The 18,404-nt window shown below is 44.2% G+C and overlaps 2 long non-coding RNA genes across 4 annotated transcripts in view; one reads left to right on the top strand and one right to left on the bottom strand.

Annotated features, from left to right (window-relative positions):
• LOC110598535 (uncharacterized) overlaps positions 1-6,927 on the top strand; it is a 21,289-nt gene extending 14,362 nt beyond the window's left edge. For both annotated transcript variants that reach the window (XR_013425461.1, XR_013425462.1), the window contains one exon: positions 4,690-6,927. This is a non-coding gene — a long non-coding RNA (uncharacterized LOC110598535). The remainder of the gene's footprint in view (positions 1-4,689) is intronic.
• The window catches only part of LOC144366376 (uncharacterized), a 22,434-nt gene continuing 8,611 nt past the window's right edge, over positions 4,582-18,404 (bottom strand). Inside the window, exons 3-4 of one of the 2 annotated variants that reach the window (XR_013425458.1) lie at positions 7,738-18,025; positions 4,582-5,924 (exon numbers count right to left, since the gene is read on the bottom strand). This is a non-coding gene — a long non-coding RNA (uncharacterized LOC144366376). The remainder of the gene's footprint in view (positions 5,925-7,737; positions 18,026-18,404) is intronic. The other variant, XR_013425457.1, reaches the window with a different exon arrangement.

Raw genomic sequence — 18,404 nt, 5'->3', positions numbered from 1 at the left:
AATAAGTTTGAAGTGGTTTTTTTTTTTCATGCTTTAAAATCTTTGCCAAGTAATTCTAACATCTCTGTCATCCACCTACTGCCATTGCTTGATTATCTTCCTTTATTCAGTTGGAGATATTCTTAGATTTTTGATATGATCGTTTACGGGTTGTATAGTGTCACTGAATAATTCAACTGGACACTTGTGCGAACCTTAGCTCCTCAGTTGCCTATTCCCGGGATCAAATAAATCACTGCCTCCTTTATTCTGCTTTCATTGTGTCTTGGTCAGTGTGGACTAGCATAACAAAGTACCGTGTACTAGGTGTCTGAAACAATGAGAATTTATTTTCTCACAATCTGGACAATAGAAGTGCAAGATCAAGATGCCAGAAGGTTGGTTTCTGGTAAGGGCTCTCTTCCTGGCTTGTAGATAGCCGCCTTCTTGCCATGTCCTTGTATGTCAAGAGGGATGAAGAGGTAAGCTCCCTGGTGTTTCTTCTCCCCTCACGAGGGTCATGTCCTTGTGACCTCATCAAAATACAATATATGTTAATATCTTACCAAATGATCTCTTTGCCTATTATCCCTAGCAAAACATGATCCATACTACGGCTAGATGGAGATGAACGAGGTATGAATCAGGTCTTGTTGTTCTCTTGTGAAAGAGACTTCAGCTACTCCTGATTGATTTCAAGTCAATGGCTTATTGCATATCCTGATTGACTACATTAAGTCTACATGCCCCAGGACATCATCAAACTCCCTTCATGTTTGGACCCCTGCTTGTCTCTCTGGCCCAGTCTCTCTTCCCTCCCCTTGGTACACTCAGTGGTACTTCCACAGTTTAGCACTTAGAGTTTGGTGAACAGAAATTGCTTGCTACTTGTTCTTCATTCTCAGGGCTCCACTGAGACAGGGCCTCCTCTGACAAGTCTTCTAGGGCTTTAAGACTGGACCAGGTGTCTTTTCTGAATGTCTCCCCGTTCACATCTATCACATCACTTGGTCCACCCTGTTGTCATTGGTTTTCCTTTGTCTCCCCCACGTAGCCATAAACTCCTCAAAGGCAGCAGCTGGTCCTAGCTCCTCACTCTATTGCACGTCTACGAGGCAGGGCTGAGCACTGGTACACACCTCATGTTTGTGTACTAGGTGAAGGTGATCCGCTGCAGCTTCTCCATTAAGGTGAGAAAACTAACCATGAGAACATGAGCCGTCACTCAATCGCAAGCCATCAACAAGCCTAGAAACCAGACAGGGCCACCAGCAATGAGATGTGCCTCTGTCTCCAGTTCAGTTATTGGCTCTGCTGGGAAAAAATAAAAATAAAAAAGGTGATCTTAATAAAATTATTGAGCTGCTCCGGGTCATCATCTATAAAGTTAAAGGATTGGACTGCATCACCTCCAAAGTTTTCTTGTGATGCTCGGGTTTTATAATTCCATGTAAGGAAAGCATAAATGTCTGTTGGGAATTTCTCAGAAGTCACAAAATCTAGTTAGTTCGTAGTCTAACAGAAAAAGAATCGAGTGTAGTGTAGGTTTATAAACAGCCTAGATAATAAGCATTTCTCTTCACTGCCCATTCATTTGTTTATTTATCAAACATTTATTACCTAATGTATACCAAGCATATGATTCTTTTCATTTTAGCTAGTTCATAAGTGCTGATGGAACAGTGCATTGAAACTATTCTCTGGAAGGACAATTTGACCCACAATTTTCCAAAGTTCAGTGATTTTGTAGATGAAAAATAGAGAGAAGGCACTAAGAAGGGGACTATTCCGCTACATTTAAGAATGGTTACGTAACTCTCCCACTGAATAAGTGTGACTCAGCGGATGCAATCCATCCTAAAGCAATGCTTCAAATGTATTGTATGGACTTAACTCTTGCTCTGCTCTTAAATGAAATGTGCAGCAAATTGCATCCTTCTGGTCACTTCTGGCTAATAAGATCTCCAAACAAAAATGGCAGAAACTGAAATGGCGAGCTTTCTATAACAGTAAAGTTTGGTTTTAAAGCTCCGGCTCCTGCATTGGGAGCAGCCTGTGGGGTCTTCTCTTTCTCCAGCTCTTTCCTTCCACTTTCTGAAGGTCACTTCACACATCCCGGACACTGGGAAATCCAGGATAGGGGAGTTGGACCCTTCTCAGGCCTGGCACTCTGTGAAGATGGAGTGTAACTGGCATTCAAACTGGCCTCTCATCATGTTGTGTGAGTTCTTTGGAGACTCCTGGGGACAGGACATCTTTCGCCTGCATTTCCCTTTGGAGGGACAAATACACCTTCATGTGGCTGATGCTCCTTCCTCAGCCTCCAAGAACCTGGCATCACCTCCAGCTTCTCTCTGTCAAGTTCTGTTCACTCACTTCAGATGGCCCACGTCTGATCCAAAGACACCCCTTACCCTCTCTTTGCTCCAAATACCCTCTAGAAGTGGGTGGAGAAATGCCCAACACTTACTGCCCCATACAGTAACCCTCTCCTCTAATCTCCAGTTTCCATGTTTGAATGTGTTTTTTATTTCTGTAAGGGAGTTAAATAACAACAGCTTCCCTGAGTCTCACCGTCCCTGTCCTCTGCTGCTTTTAATTCTTTCCTCCACCGATCTCCCTTCAGTTTTCATGAAGTCCCCAACCCCTTTCTTTTCTTTTTTTTTTCCTCTCTAGTTTCCATGTATAGAGAAAACATATGACTCTTGACCTTGTGAGCTTGGTTATGTCACTTAACATAATGGTTTCTAGAACCATCCATTTTCCTGCAAATGCCACAATTTCATTTTTCTTTATGACTGAATAAAACTCCATTGTGTGTGTGTGTGTGTGTGTGTGTGTGTGTGTGTGTGTGTATCCCACATTTTTCTTTATCCGTTCATCTGTTGATGGACACCTAGCTTGGTCCCCTATTTTGGCTCTTATGAATTGTGCTGCTGTAACAGGGGCAGACTTGTATCATAGTAGTATGCTGACTTTCATTTTTTAGGCTAAACACCGACGAGTGGTACAGCTGGGTCGTAAGGCAGTTCCCTGACTGGTCTTTTGAGGAACCCCCACATTGACTTCCCTAGTGGTTGTACTAACTTTCTGCCCCAACAACAGTGTAAGAGTGTTTCTTTTTCTCCACACCCTCTCCGGCATTGATTACCGTTTGTGTTCTTGATGGCTGCCATTCTGACTGGAGTGAGATTAAATCTCAGTGTAGTTTTGATTTGCATTTCCCTAATTGTTCATGATGTTGAACAAATTTTTTAGTGTATTTGTTGGCCATTGGTATTTTTTCTTTTGATAAGTGTATGTTTAGTTAATTTGTATGTTTAGTCAATTTTTAAATTGGGGTATTCACTTTTTTGAGTGTTAAGTTTATTGGGTTGTTCATACACTCTAGATCTTCTTCTTCCTTTTTTTAGTTGTAGTTGAACATAGTATCTATTTTTTGTGGTGCTGAGGATTGAACCCAGCACCTCACACGTGCTAGGCCAGCGCTCTACCGCTGAGCCACAGCCTCAGGCCTATATTCTAGATCTTAATCTTTGGTCAGAAGAGTAGCTCTCATTCTGTAGGTTCTCTCTTCACATTCTTATTGCTTCCTTTGCTGTGCAGAAGCCTTTTAAATTGATGCCATCCCATTTATTAACCCTTAGCATTATTTCCTGAGCTTTCAGGGACCCATTGAGAAAGTTGTTGCCTGGGCCTAAAAGCTGGAGAGTTCACCCTCATTTTCTTCTAGGAGTTTGCACAGTTTCTGGTTTAATACCAGAGTCTTTGATATACTTTGAGCTGATTGTTGTGCAGGGTAAGGGTCTTGTTTCATTTTTAAACACGTGGAGAACCAGTTGTCCTAGCACAATTGTTTTCTCCAATGAATGTTTTTGTCACCTTGTCAAGGATCAAAGACTCTAGATCCGTGTGTGTTTGTCCCTGTGTCTTCTGTTCTGTGCCATGTGTCTACATGTCTGTTTTTACGCCAGTACCATGCAGCGTTTGTTACTCTAGATTTGCGGTATAATTTGAAGTCAGGTTTGTGAGGCCTCCAGCATCGCTTCGTTGACTTATAATTGCTTTTGCTCTTTTATTCTTCCAAATGGATTTCAAGACTGTTTCTTTTCGTTCTGTGAAGAAGTCCTTGGTGTTTTGATGGGGATTGCATTGGATCAGTAAATTGCCCTGGTAGTGTGACCATTTCAACAATATCAACTCTGCCTATCCATGAAGTGTTCACTTTTATGGTGTACCTGCCTGGTGGTGCTACAATGACCCACTGCTCATCACAGCTTTGGTATACACTTGCCATGTCACTGTGACAAGTATCTCACAGCTTCTCAAGGTTCATGATCTCAGGAAAAACTAACATGAAGTCTCTATGTAATTTAAAGTACTTCCCCCCCCCAAAAAAATCTGTATGTTGGACAATGTATTAGTTTCCTAGGGCTGCTATAACAAAATACCACAAACTAGAAGGCTGAAGACAACAGATTCATATTCTCTCAAGTTCTGGAGATCAGGGGTCTGAAATCAAGGAGTTGGCAGGGCTACACCCACTCCAGAGCTCTGAGGTGGAATCTGTCCCCAGCTGACATACAAACACTATAGACTGGATGGCTTAAACCACACGTATTTATTTCTTACATTCTGAAGGTTGGGAAGTCTGAGATCAAAGCTCTGGAAAATCCAGCATTTGATGAGGGCCCTCTTTCTGTTTTGCAGATAGCCATTATCTTGTATCCTGACGTGACCAGCTCTCCTGGGTCTCAACTCCTATTCAGAAGAGCTCCACTCTCACAACTAAATCATCTCCAAAGGCCCCTTCTCCTGATGCCATCACTTTGGGGACTGGGCATTAGAATTTCAACATATTAACTTGGGGAGGAGGACACAAACCTTCATCCCACGACAAGAGGCTCTCTCCTAGCTTTTGGCAGCTGCCATCCTTGAATTCCTTGACGTGAAGCTGTATCACTCTGATTTCTGACCCTGTCTTCTCGTGGCCGGCTTCTCCATGTGCCTTTGTCTCTACATGGCCTTGGAGGGATGTGGGACATTGGAGTTAGGTCTCACCCTAATCCAGTATGACCTCATCTCGCCTTGATTACATCATCTACAAAGTCCCTATTTCCAAATAAGGTCATATTCACAGGTTTCAAGTGGGCATGATTTTTTTTGTTGTTGTTGTTGTTGGCAGGGAAAGTCGGAGAGTATTCAATCCTCTACAGGTAACATAATAATTTTGGCAGAAAGGTTCAATATCATTGCAAATATGATCTCGCATGTCCTTCCCCCCAAGAAACAATGTTTTAAAAGACAGAGGGATGATTTTAGTTTTGGAAAGGTCTATGGCAATGGTTGCATCTGGGTTTCATTGGGGAGCACCGATAGCAATAGTCACTTGTGGAGAACTATGACAAAGGAAAGGAACACATGGTGGAATGAGCACAGGAGAGGATCAGAGCCAGCCTGTGAGAGCTGCCCTGGCGATGAGGGAGCCAGTTCTTTTCTCAAAGCTGAGTCCTCAGAGGGACTGTCTCCTCCTTGGTTTTGCCACATGGCTTGTGAAACAAGAGACACCAAAGAGACAGGTGACATAATGTTGAGTGGCTAGACTAGAACTACTGCATACATTAATGTTGTACCAGCCTCCGCAGGACATGAAATCCTATAGAATGATCCGTCTTTAAGCTTCTAAAGTACTTTTGCACATTCCCCTGGGAGACTCTCATGACTCCCCCCCCTGCATTGGGATTATATTTTGTTTGTTTTTCTTCCAAAAGTTGGAGTGGCTGGTGGGAGGCCTGCTCAAATGATGACATAAGAGCAGACATAAAACTGAAAGCAACTTAAGGAGAACCTTCATGATCTCTCTCAAAACTGGGCCTTTCACACAGACTTCTAATGCAGCTTCTTCATAATTTATCAACGGAAGTCAATCTTGAGGAAATTCGGACCTGAGGAAAGATGCACCATAAAAGAAGTGAGGCATGAATAGTTAATGATGAAACATGTTATATTTCCTATCCATTTATTCCTTCTAGTCTTGAGGAACTTCTTCCTGGGAATCTTTGATTTTGCTCACCCACAGAGTACCTTTTGGAAATACACAAATATATATAAACACGATATACATACATGCCCATACTTACACATATATGTGAATAATAAATATGTATTCATCTCTTCTAATCCAATGAGATTATCATGCAATGTTAAATATTAGAGTGATTCCATTAAATAGCACGTATTTCCCATTCAAGTGATTTTACACTTATTTTTGTTATCATCTTTTACCTTCATCTTGCATATGACAGTCCTTCCTCAGTGTCTGCGGGAGATTGATGCCAAGATCGCTACTGATACCCAAATCCAAAGATGCTCAAGTGTCTTAAATAAAAGGATGTACTATATGCATATAACCCATGCACATCCTCCCAAACACCTTAAATCATCTCTGGATTACCTGTAGTACTTAATACAATGTAAATGCTATACAAATAGTTGTTTTACTGTATTGTTTAAGGAATGATGACAAGAAAATATATCTGTGCCTGTTCAGTACAGATGCAATTTTTAAAACAAAATATTTTTAGCTGTAGATAAACACAATACCTTTATTTTGTTCATTTTGTTTTATGCAGTGCTGGGGATCGAACTCGGGGCCTCACACATGCTAGGCAAGCACTCTACCACTGAGCTACAACCCCAGCCCTGACAATTGATTTTTTCCTGAATATTTTCCATCCACAGTTGGTTGCATCCATGAATGTGGATCCCACAGATGCAGAGGCCAGCTGTACTTCTTTTCTGAATGTGGCGGATGCTGCCCTGTGCATACCTTTGTACGTGCAAATTGAGTCAATGGATATATTTATTCCATTCTTTCTAAACGATTTATGCCAGATTTGAATTTTCCTTTGGGTAATTGTTTTCTTCATATCATACTGTGTTACCGCATCTTTATTGCAATTTGCATTGTATGTTCTTTAGTAAGACATTTGGAGTCTTGTGGAAAGTGTTATGTATGTAAATAATGGAAGCAACACCCACACCATTACTTCACCACTGGGGTGCTGCCACACTACTGTTTTCTTTCTCCTCTTCCCACCCCCCAAATCATAACAAAAGTTCTTAGGAATAGAAATGACACAAGTGTCTTAAAGAGTGCTTTATTACTAATTAATGGGGAGTAATAGTCATTTAAAAATTGGCCTCCCTAGCTGACAGCTAACCTGGTTGAACTTCATGACATTTGGTGCTGGCTTAAAACACAGGAGCAGATGTGCCACCCTCCATATAATTTATGAACTACCATAAATGAAGCATGGCAGGAGGTAAAGTACCAACAGTCTAAGTGAAGTGGTGGTATGGTAACCAGAGAAATTATTGAGCTTCTATGCGGAATGGCCTATAATGGCGAAATAAATCAGGCCACAGAAAGTTTTTCTCTTCTTTGGAAAAAGGAACCCAAGAAGTAAGTAGTTATGCAAAACCATTCAGCCTGTTTGTACCATCTAGGATTCTGGACCGTCTTCTTTCTGAAGAGCTCTAAGTTCAGTCTTTGTGATTTCAAGGTCACACAGAAAGAGGCTCTGGAATCCCTGGAGTTGAGAAAGCCGAGGAACAGTGGCCCGCTTTCCCTGGCCTCTGCTGGTCTTGCCCTCTCGTGTAGGAGACATTTGGGGTACAGAGCAGCTGGGACCAGTGCAACTCAGGCTAGTGGGACAGGGGAGGAAGCCAATATGCAACAGGACAGGAGGGACAAACCTGTCTGCAGAAGCTGGCCGTCCCCCTGAGGCAGCCAGGCAGGCCAGTGAGCAGCGGCTGAAAGGCATGACCCACTAGGATCCATCCAGGCGATCGGGATATCTGCATGAGTCCAGTCCACCAGCAGAGCCCAGTCCTGGCAGAAGTCCAGGAAAGCCCTCAAAATCAGGCCTCCTTCCAAGCAGTCAGTCCAGTGGCAGCAGGCCCCTTGCCAGGAGCTGTGAAGGAGGAGGAAATCACATCCTGCCTTCCAAGGGAAGGAGGCAGCTCAAAGAGTTTGACAGAGAATCAGGACCCAAGCCAAGGGAGGTGGGGTCTGGGGCAAGGGTCCAATCCCTGCAGAGAACTGAACTGCTCAGCAGAGAAACTGAGGCAGCCTGGGAATCTCAAGGCTTTGGCTAAAGCATTCAGAGAACACTGAAACCCGGAGTCAATCTGGAGCAATCAGATTTCCAGGTCTCTAGGCAACCAAACCAGTTCTCTCTATTAATAGGGCCAAGGCTGATGACACTGAGCAAGTCTGGCTCCGACTGCTGGGGGGCCCCTCAGAGCCTGGCCTGCTGCAGCACAGCCTGTGAAGCACCTGAGGTCTTGTTCAAATGCAGATTCTGATGGGGAGGACTGAGCTGAGGTCAAGACTCTGAATTCCTCACAGGATCCCTGATGGTGCAGATGCTTCTGGTTTCTGGAGTAGCTGACTCAAAGAAGCACCGCTTGCCATGGTTGGCTTGGCCCACCCCATCCCACCTGTCCAACCACACCATTGTCACATTTGACCATATTCTTTTCTTTTTCTCCTCCTCCAACCCCTTTGTCCTGCTGCACTGATTCTGCAGGACTACCAACAAGAGAAGAGCTTATGTTCAGAGAGTAGATGGGGTAAGAAAGCAAAATCCCAAACATTCCCCCATTGTCAGTTGACTTTGCCTGTTTTCTTTTGCCATCACAGAATACCACAGACAGGGTAACTGACAAAGAAGTGAGGTGTGTTTAGTTCACGGTTCTGGAGGAAGTCCAAAAGCATGGTGCTGCATCTAGGGAGAGCCTCCCACTGCATCAGAACAAGTGTACTGGGTGACATCTTCCTTCTTTTAAAGCCACTGATGCCAACATAGAAACCCTTTTCTCCTGACTTCCCCTAACGCTAATCACTTTCCAAAGATCCCACCTCCAAATACCATGAATGTATGAGTCCGGGAATTAAGTCTTCAAGACATGAATTTTGGGGGGACACATTCAAACCATATCATCAACACACAAGAAAATGCTTTTATGTTTGATAGACACAGTTACTCCTGTGTTTCTATTGCTACCTCATAAAGGATGTTACGAACATGTGACTTTTTATCTATCCTTCTTAGTAGACTCCAGTGGTTCAGAAATATCTACTGAGGATAAGTCAGAATGGACACACACACACACACACACACACACACACACACACATTTGTACCAGAATTTGAACCCAGGGGCACTTAACTACTGAGCCACATACCCAGCCTTTTAAACTGATTTTTTGGTTTGTTTGTTTGTTTGTTTTGAGACAGTCTTGCAAAGTTGCTTAGGGCCTCACTAAGTTGTTGAGGCTGATTTTGAACTTGTAGTCCTCTGCCTTCCCTCTGGAGCCACTGGGATTGCAGGTGTGTGTGGTGGCACATATTTATTTAATATCCCTCGTACCTTAAAAATACGTCTGTGGGTAGTGCTCCCTCTATGCACTTCACTTTCCAGAATCTAAGGGGCCACAACTCCTGGCTAACACTGAAAACTAAGGTAGGATCGGTTACTTAATCTTTCTCGGACAGGTTTGCAATCTACAAAATGACCTGTCCTGGTCCGTTTTGCATTGCCAGGAGAGAATCCTGGAAATGGGGTGATTTTTAAGGAAATGTATTTCTTAAAGTTCTAAAGGCTGAGAAGTCCAAGGTCAAGACACAGCATCTGGTGAAAACCTTCATGAAAGCTGTGTCTTAACATGGGGGAAGGAGACTGTGGGAGCCTGTCGGCTTAGGTCCCTCTTCCTCTTCTTATAGCACCACCAGTACAATGCCGGAGACCCTATCACGATGACCTCATCTAGTCCGAACTATTGCCCAAATATTGCCCCCAGATACCACCAACGAATGAATTTGGGGATTAAGTTCCCAACCTGTGAACCTTGGGAGACATATTCAAGCCATGGTGACAGAAACATCCCATCATTATATCCGATGACTTATTGTTGGGAGATATGTGAAGCTGTTTAATGGAATGTCAACTGCACTATGAATTCAAACTGCTATTATTTTATTTGCTTTATTTTTATAGGGTGCTAAGGATCAAACCCAGTGTCCCACACATGCTCGCCAGGTGCTCTGCCACCAAACTGCTATTATTAGCCAGTGTTGGAAACAGTGCCATTGTGTATTTTTAAATTTTGTACCCAGCCACGTGGGAACATCTGGGCTACCAGGAGCCATTGTGCTCTCCAGATCAAGGGGCTGGGATAATGGTTTCCATCCCCTCCACCAAGCCTCGTCTCACTTTCCAGTCTTCATTCTTCCAACCAACATATGTACTGAGTGGCACGTGCCCCTGTGTCTGGACAGACGGCAGAGACACAGGCCCAGGCCTCACGGATCCAGGCCTCCGTGCCCAGAGCTCACAGAGGAGCAGAGTGTTTGTGAAAAGGACACTAGGTGGCCTCAGAACAGGGTGACCCTGCTGCGCTGGGTGAAGAAGCAGGTGTCCTGAGCTCAGAGAAGGGGACAGGAAGAGGGTTCCGGGCAGAGGGAAGCACCCTGCTGCCAACTCAGAAGCAAGAAAAGAAAAAGTACTGGAATTACTGTGGGGTTTCAAAAAGAATCCCCAGATCAGTGTGAGGATCCGCTTCCTGGTACTGGCTGGGTCCGCTCGGCTTGAGCCTGGTAGGGCACGGGTGCAGTCAGTTTCAGGGGGATCTCCTCCCCGGCCTCAACCCCCGCCCCCCCAACCCGGCCACTCCCTGCTGACCTTTTCCCGTCTGTCTGGCCTTTCCTTGTGAAAATAGAGCACTCTGAAGAGATGAAAAGTGTTTTCTTTCTTTCTCTCGCTCTTTCTCTCTTTTGAAGCAGCCGCATTATTCACAGAGAAGGGAAAGTCTCCCATGAGCTATGGCAAAATCCTGTAGATTGGTTTATGAATCGATGTAGCTTAGACTAAAGCAACCTAATTTCCTGAAAGCCACTCCAAGGCTTTAGGCTTCCAGAGAGGCATAAAGCTTGCATGATATTTACTTTTAGTTAAAATTAAATCAAAATGGAAAGAAAAAAAAAAAACCAAAGAGGGAGTCTTCTGGGAAGATATATCATTAAGAAAAAAATTAAAAACTTAAAGGGGACCACAAAGCAATGTGGACAGAATAAGTAGACGGCATTAAAGAAGGTTGGCAGTTATACACACACCAATGCATTCAAATCACTCTCTCTCGGTAATTGGGTTCCATGTGATTTTTTTTTTTTTATATTCTTTTTGTTGTGAAATATACTTTTGGGAAAGTGCGTGACATAGAAAGTATAAGTTAACACATCTTTATAAAGTGAACATTCACATAAACAAAAGAGGAAATATAGCCTGGCCCAGAACCCACCGACACCCCTTCCCACCCACAGCCACACTCGTCTCACTAGGTCACCACTGGGAACATCTGGGCTAACCTTTCCTTTGTAGTTTTTCCACCCAAGAATGTATTGATCAGTACTTTATTTTTCTTGCTTCCTAAACTTTCATGGGAGCATGTAGTTGTGGGTCCTGCCTCCTAACTGTGACCATAAGGCTTCTGAGATTGGTCCATGTGGCCGAGAGCACTGTGGCCCCTGCGTGCCCAGTGCTGTATGGTGTTCCAAGGCTGGATGCGTGACGCTTTATTTATCTATTCTACTTTTGATGGACATTTTGTTATTTTCAGATCGGGGCTCTTAGGAACAGAGTGCTATTCTTCGGGTGCTCATAACATACATTTCTATCGATATCCCCAGGGGTGGAGATCTGGGCCACTGGATGTGCATATGTATGTTGGACTTGAACAGATAGAGCAGTTAACCATGACCAGCAATGGGAGTGCACAGTCCCTGTCACAAACAGGACAGTGTCTGTGGCCCTGCTAGGGGATCTCATGTCATTTTTTTTTATTTGAGTTTCTTTGAATTTTGCATTTTTTCTGTACAATAAATATCCATTGGCTTTGATAGGGCAAAATGCCATTTTAACCTCTGAAAAAAATCATCTCGCCTATTAGGGGCATTGTTTTTAAACTTCTTAATTGAAGTGAATCATTCCTGCAGAAAAGTTGCCCACCACAAGTAGAAGGCGTCCCGTATTATCACACAGACTAAAGCTGTGTGATCACCACCGAGGTCAAGATAGAACTTTCTAGCACCCTAGAAGCCTTTCAATCACAATCCTCTCTCCCCTCATCGGAGGAAAACCGTTACACTCATCGGCAGCATGATCATTTGGTATGCTTTTGAACTTCGTACCAATGCAATAAGGCAGCATTGTGCTGTGGCTGTCTCCTTTGTGCTACCCAACATGGTGGGATTCATCCAGGCTGTTGTGGATACAGTAATGTGTTCATCTCTTTCTCTTGTTGTCACAAGGAGGAAACACTGACTTCAGGGAAATGAACCACTCCACACTTGTTTAACTCCTGGAGTGCACTGTTCCTCTGTGCAGCCATTTGTATCTTTTCCTCCCTAGCGTGTGGATACTGTGTGCAGAGGTCAGAGCGGCTGTGGAGAGCACATGCATGCAGCATCCCAGGCTGCCCTCTGACTTCCTGTATGGTGGCTCCACTTGGAGTCATCTCCCAGTGATGATGAATTTTCTCTCTCTCTCCTTGTCTACCTAAAATGCCGAACAGTATCACCCTCGGGTGGCACACAGGTATGTAAAACAGAGTCAACATCGCACTTCACTGGGAAGCTGTTTTGTTTCTGAGCTCATGGGAATCCAAGGGTACAACTGGCATCTGGCCACAGGAAGAGCCCTTGGCGAGAAGCAGGAATGGCTTCAACTGTGTTGGCACAGAGTGAAACAGCAGCGCATCATGAGCAAGCATCATGGCAGGTCCTTGTGGGAGAGAAGATCCTAAAACCATCGCCAGTAGGAAAATAAATTCAGTCTTTTGCTTTTTTACTCTTCCAGATAAGCAATGTTCAGCCCTTCTACACAAAACAACTGTGTATATCTCACTTTTGTTTCCATTTCAAACAGACTGTCAACTGAACTTGAACTCTTAGAATGGAATCTTGATATCAATCTACATTTTTTTAAAGCAGCCAAGCAGGCTCTCAGATGGCCACTCTGAAGGACTGGGTGTGACTAGGAGGCAAACATCATTTCTTCCTTTCTTTTTTTTTTTTTTCCCAAGGCCTTGAGCTGTAATTATTAAAGCTTCAATTGTCCCCAGTGATATTAGCTAGATAATCAAATTTGGATCACAGGAGTGAAATAAGCTAAAGTGTGCCTTCATCACTGCTTTGCTGAAAATAACTCACTTAAGATCATTCTCCCCAAATCTGCAGCAAGACCACGGCAATAGCCAATACATTTACCAAGAGCATTCAGAACGATCAAATTGATTCTCAAGACAAAAAATGTCATGCGGAACCACAGAGGTAGACTTTTCCACTGCAGAAGAAAAAGAAAAAATATTGCTGACATCATCTGCAAAAAAATGACACGTCACAATTCACAATGCTTAATAGAATTGCAAAATTTAGCAGACCTTATTGCTAAACTAGCTATCGAGGAGGAGCTTACTGATTAACTTTCTAGAAAACAGGAGAGAAGAACATTTTAAAAATAGCTGGTTGAGAAGAGTTTTATTAATGAGATACATGGGTACCCACTGGGAAAATGGTCTATGAATGTGTAAGTCACTTTGAACAAGAAACATTTCATCTTGTAGAAACTTAAAAATTTTTTTTTTTTTAGTTGTAGATGGACACAATACCTTTAATCACTTCTGGTGAGGCACTGGGTTCTGGTGCTGAGAATAGAACCCGGTGCCTCACGTGTACTAGGCGAGTGCTCTACCACTGAGCCACAACCCCAGCCCTCATCTTGTAGATACTTTAACCTTGTGAAATCAAGATTCCATCCAACAGGGCAGAGCTGAAGTGTTTTTGTTATTCTTTTACTAAAAAGGCACCGTTGCCTTTTCTTCCCACCTACCCTTACTTTCAAAAGAGGCCAGGAGAAGTTTCTAGACCAGGAGACCCTGGGTGGGAAGAAATGATGTCAGGCTCCTGGTTCTCTTCTGTCAGTGCCTTTCCATTCCAAATGACCAGTCTTCAGCTATTTCATGAAATGAGCACCCAACTGTGCCAAATAGTGTAGTACCTATACAAATCCCAGACACAACTCCCAGGAGTTTAGGACACACATTAACAAATACAGTTTATCTTGCAACCTAACCTATAAAGAATGTCAACCAATTTCCCAGACAGCTCCAGGCAGCCAGAGACTCCATCATCTGTGTTATATGAGCCCAGGTACAAGGGCAGCCGAGACCAAGGTTGCCTCCCCTGGAGTTGGGGTATCACAGCAGTGTTCACCACCCATGATGCTGGAGAACAAACACAGAACGAAGAGATGTCCTGGGTTCCAGGAACTGAATTTGCCACTAACTAATTGCTTGATCTTTGCCAATTTCTTGCAACTCTTTAGCCCAGATTCTTGTCTAAGAGAAATTGAAATAGACTTTCTAAGGATGCTTCTGGCTCTAATAATACAGGACGGTTAAAAGTTGTATTTCCAAACTGTGATGAAGCAGCAGGCCTCTGTCACTTCGATATTCTGTATCCCATGAGGATTGTCAGCGCTTTTCCCCCGTTTCTTGATGTAGTGGGAGGTGGCACTGTGAAGGGGAGCCTAACACATTCCTGGTAACAGTCTCTGGTCACCTACCTAATCCAAGAGAGTCAATTAGTGCTGTGTGCCTCCTGCTTCGGAAAGCTCCTTGCCGAGCAGTCTGTGGTCATATTTGCTCCTTTTTCTGCTGTTGGAATTCCTACAATATTCTCCGGGAACATATTTACCCAAACTTAAATCCTGAGGAAGAGTCCATAAGAGTTTTGGGCTGCCACCTGTGTTGGGTGATGATCCCCAGGGGACTAGGGACTCCGAAATAAATGGACATGAATCCCTTTGACCTTTGGAGTTCTCATAGAGATAGTGTCGACATTTAATCATTGTCACTGGAGCTTGGAGGACAATTTCCAAAAGTCTGTTTCAAAACATCACCAGTGACACCTGACACGAGAGAATTTCCCTGCACCCAGAATGCTAGCAGCTGGCACCCAGAGTCGCCACAGCCCGGGAGCAGATCCAGTCCATCCTACTATGAACCCTTCCTGTTTTGTCAGCGAGCATGATTTCCTCAATCTCAAATTGCAGCAGAACTGTTCTGCAATTCCATTGCTAGCTATTTCGGGAGCCTCACACAGCAGGACAAATGTGCCCAAGTCCACACAGTATGACAGAAGAATTAAAAATGTATTTACCATCTGTTGGTAGTTTCCTTGCGGGGCTCTTTTCTTTCCCTCTCCTGCAGCCACAAATAGGGTCTTCTCACTTCCTTCCAACTTCAGAGAGCTCGCTTCTCTTCACATCTCTGGGAATGTAGGGCTTTGCTTTTTTTTTTTTTTCTCTCCCCCACCTACAAATTTCCCAAACTGTTGAACTCTGGAGCTATTTCAGCCCTAGGATCATTTTCCCTTAAATATATGGAGGAGTCTGCGAGAAGCTTCTAGGGTTTTGGACTTTGATGTGGCCAGATGACTCTTTAGGTCCTATATTTGGGTTCTAGTCCCAGAAGACTCAGGAAGTTTGGGGATGAGACAAGAAGAAGAAAGACAGAAGAAGAGCAAAGCCTAATGCAAAGGAATGAAGTCCTTAAATTAGTCTTGGGAATTCACCTTGGCCCTTTATAATCTGCTAGTCCTCATTACAGGGGGACGTTCCAGATGAGAGGCCATTTTTCTACTTGGGAAGAGTCTTAGAAAGCCAGGTGTGGTGATGAGCCTGGATTCCCAGGGACTCAGGAGGCTGCAGCAGGAGGATCACAAGTTCAAGGTCAGCCTTAGCATCTGAAGGAGACCCTCAGCAACTTAAAAGACCCTGTCCTGAAATGAAAATAAAAAGATCCGGGATGTAGCTAGCTCGGCTAAAGATCATAACCTGGATCAGACTTTTGTTATTTGGGAAACCACTTAGGCGGACCTGGAGGAATATTTAATCCTCAGTGAGAACCGCTTTAATTTCTGAGTTCATGTATTATTCACTTGAAAATGGAACCTAAAATACGGAGATTGATAGACTAAAGATGGTTCCTTGGGGTTAGGACCCTCACTGTCCTAGTTCATTCAGGCAATGACTTGTTAAAACTTCCAGGCTGCATAGGTAGAATAGTTCACCTTGAAACAACTGCTGGGTGACTTTGAACCTCGAGCAGGGCTCTTCACTACAAGTCTCGGTTTCATCCACTAAGAAACGGGGATCATGACTGCTACCTCCCTGTACTGTTGGGTCACCCCACTGCAAAGTGGTGAAATGACAGCTGCAAATCTTGTACCACACTGCAGGGCACAGAATCGGGGCTCGGTGAGTGGTAGCTGTTACAAACTATCATTATTAGAAACTAAAGTTGAGCTACTTTCGGTTTTTCTCAAAACTTACTGTGAGCCTCATACAGTGTGTTGGATTCTGGTTTTGAATTTTGCTTTTTAAAAAGGCCCTTATAAATTTGAGCCTTGATGGGGGACCTCACTCATTCTTAGCTTTAGGAGTCATATCCAACATGATTGGGTCAAAGAACAAGTGAACAGGATATGTGTCAAGGCTTAGACAAGGTGGATTTGCTTTGAATCGGCTTCTAGTGAGTTGATCATTGTGTGCAGGCCGATCAGGCTTTGCACACAGTAGGCCCTGGAAAAATATTACTTGATTCTTTCATTGATTCGTTTCATAGTCAATGGCTAGTGAGCGAGTGTCTTATCATGTGCTAAGAACTTTCCTAGATGATTGATGCTGACAAAAATCCTTCCTGACAAGAAACAACCAACCACAAAAAAAAAGGTACATGGCATTGAATATTACAAGGTAATACATTTCTGGAATAAAGGAGCAGGGCAAGGTGGATCAGCAAAGTCAGAGGGTACAATTTGTGGGAGCACCAAAGAGTTCCTAAGGCTGGACGGTGTGCTGGCCGTGGGAGGCCCGGTGGACCAGAGAAGGGCTTTGACTCAACTGCAAGTACAACCCGGGGAAGGTTCTGAGCAGGGCTGTCCATCGCTTGATGCATACAATAGACTGTGGTGTCAGCCGGTGAGGGTGACCACAGAGAGGCAGTTGAAGAGGTCATGGCAACAATCCCCACAGAGGATGGTGGTGAGAAACGCCCAGAACCCAGATGTACTTTAATGACGGAACCGACTGGATTGTTGGGCAGACTGGATGTGGGGTCTGAGGGAGAGGAGTCGTGAGGCCCCAAGGAGTTTTGGCCTGAACGCTTGGAAGGACAGAGTTGCCCTTCATGAGATGTGTGTGGGAAAGCTCTGGGGGGCGCCTCATGGAGACTCCAACAGAAGGGATCCGTGGGGACTCTGGGCTTGCGTGGAAGGCCTCCTTCTGCCCGCTGGGGAGAACCTCTGAGACTAGAGAGCTTGAAGTTGTTTTTTGAAACACAAGAATCAGACAAGACCCTGGTTTTCCTGAGTGCAAAGGTGAAACTCCGCCCTTGGCCAGATTTGGAGAAATCAAAGGGAGGAATGTAGTTTACATTCCTCTATCCTGAATGCACGAGATCTGCTCAAATGAATATATATATATAATTTTATTATATATAATAAATTTATATATATATATGATTTTTTTTTTCTTGGTTGCACTCGCTGGGCGCCAAACAGCCTCTTTCCCTTGACTCCACACACTGCCACAGGGCTTCTGAGGGGGAGAGCTGCTGTGCGTCCTGGCGCCCAGCAGAGGGAGCTGCAGAGGCCCACCGGAGACCTTTGAGCTGAGGCCTGGCCTGCTGCTGGCGCAGAAGCGTACTTGAGCTCTCTCAGACCTCTTCCAGTAGCCTCTGTGTCTGGGGCCGGAGCCAGCCGTCGTTTCTGGAATGATGGGGAGGCAACTCTAGAACTCTCCACATAGCTCTCCTATTCCAGTGGGTCTCTGGTTTCTTGATATTGTCATGGGGGCAAGACCAAATCCACACTCAGAACAGGTGACCTATGCGTATCCAAAGAGCGAAGAGGTAGTGGTCCCTAGGTAAGTAGAGAAGAAAGAAGAATTGCAGCAGATCTACAATCATGGGTCTCATTAGGGGAGTATTTTCATTTTCTAGGGCCACTATAACAAATGTTCCCAAACAGGGTGACTTAAACAAAAAGAAATTTACTCTCGCCCTGTTCTGGAGGTCAGAAGTCTGAAATGGAGGTGTCATTAGGGCCTCTCTCTCTCTGAAGGACCCAGGGAAGAAGTCTTCCTGCCTCTCCCAGCTTCTGGTATCTGTTGGCCGTGTAACTACAGTAGCTTCACGTGGCCCCTTGCCTGTGCCTCCTCTGTTTTGGTGTCTCCTTACAAAGACATACTAGATTTGGGATCCACCTGAAAACAAGAAGATCTCTCTTAATAAAGTGAGAT

Source organism: Ictidomys tridecemlineatus, chromosome 8 (genome assembly GCF_052094955.1).
Source record: "Ictidomys tridecemlineatus isolate mIctTri1 chromosome 8, mIctTri1.hap1, whole genome shotgun sequence".
NCBI classification, from domain to species: Eukaryota; Metazoa; Chordata; class Mammalia; order Rodentia; family Sciuridae; genus Ictidomys; species Ictidomys tridecemlineatus.
This window is presented reverse-complemented; position numbering and strand designations above follow the sequence as displayed.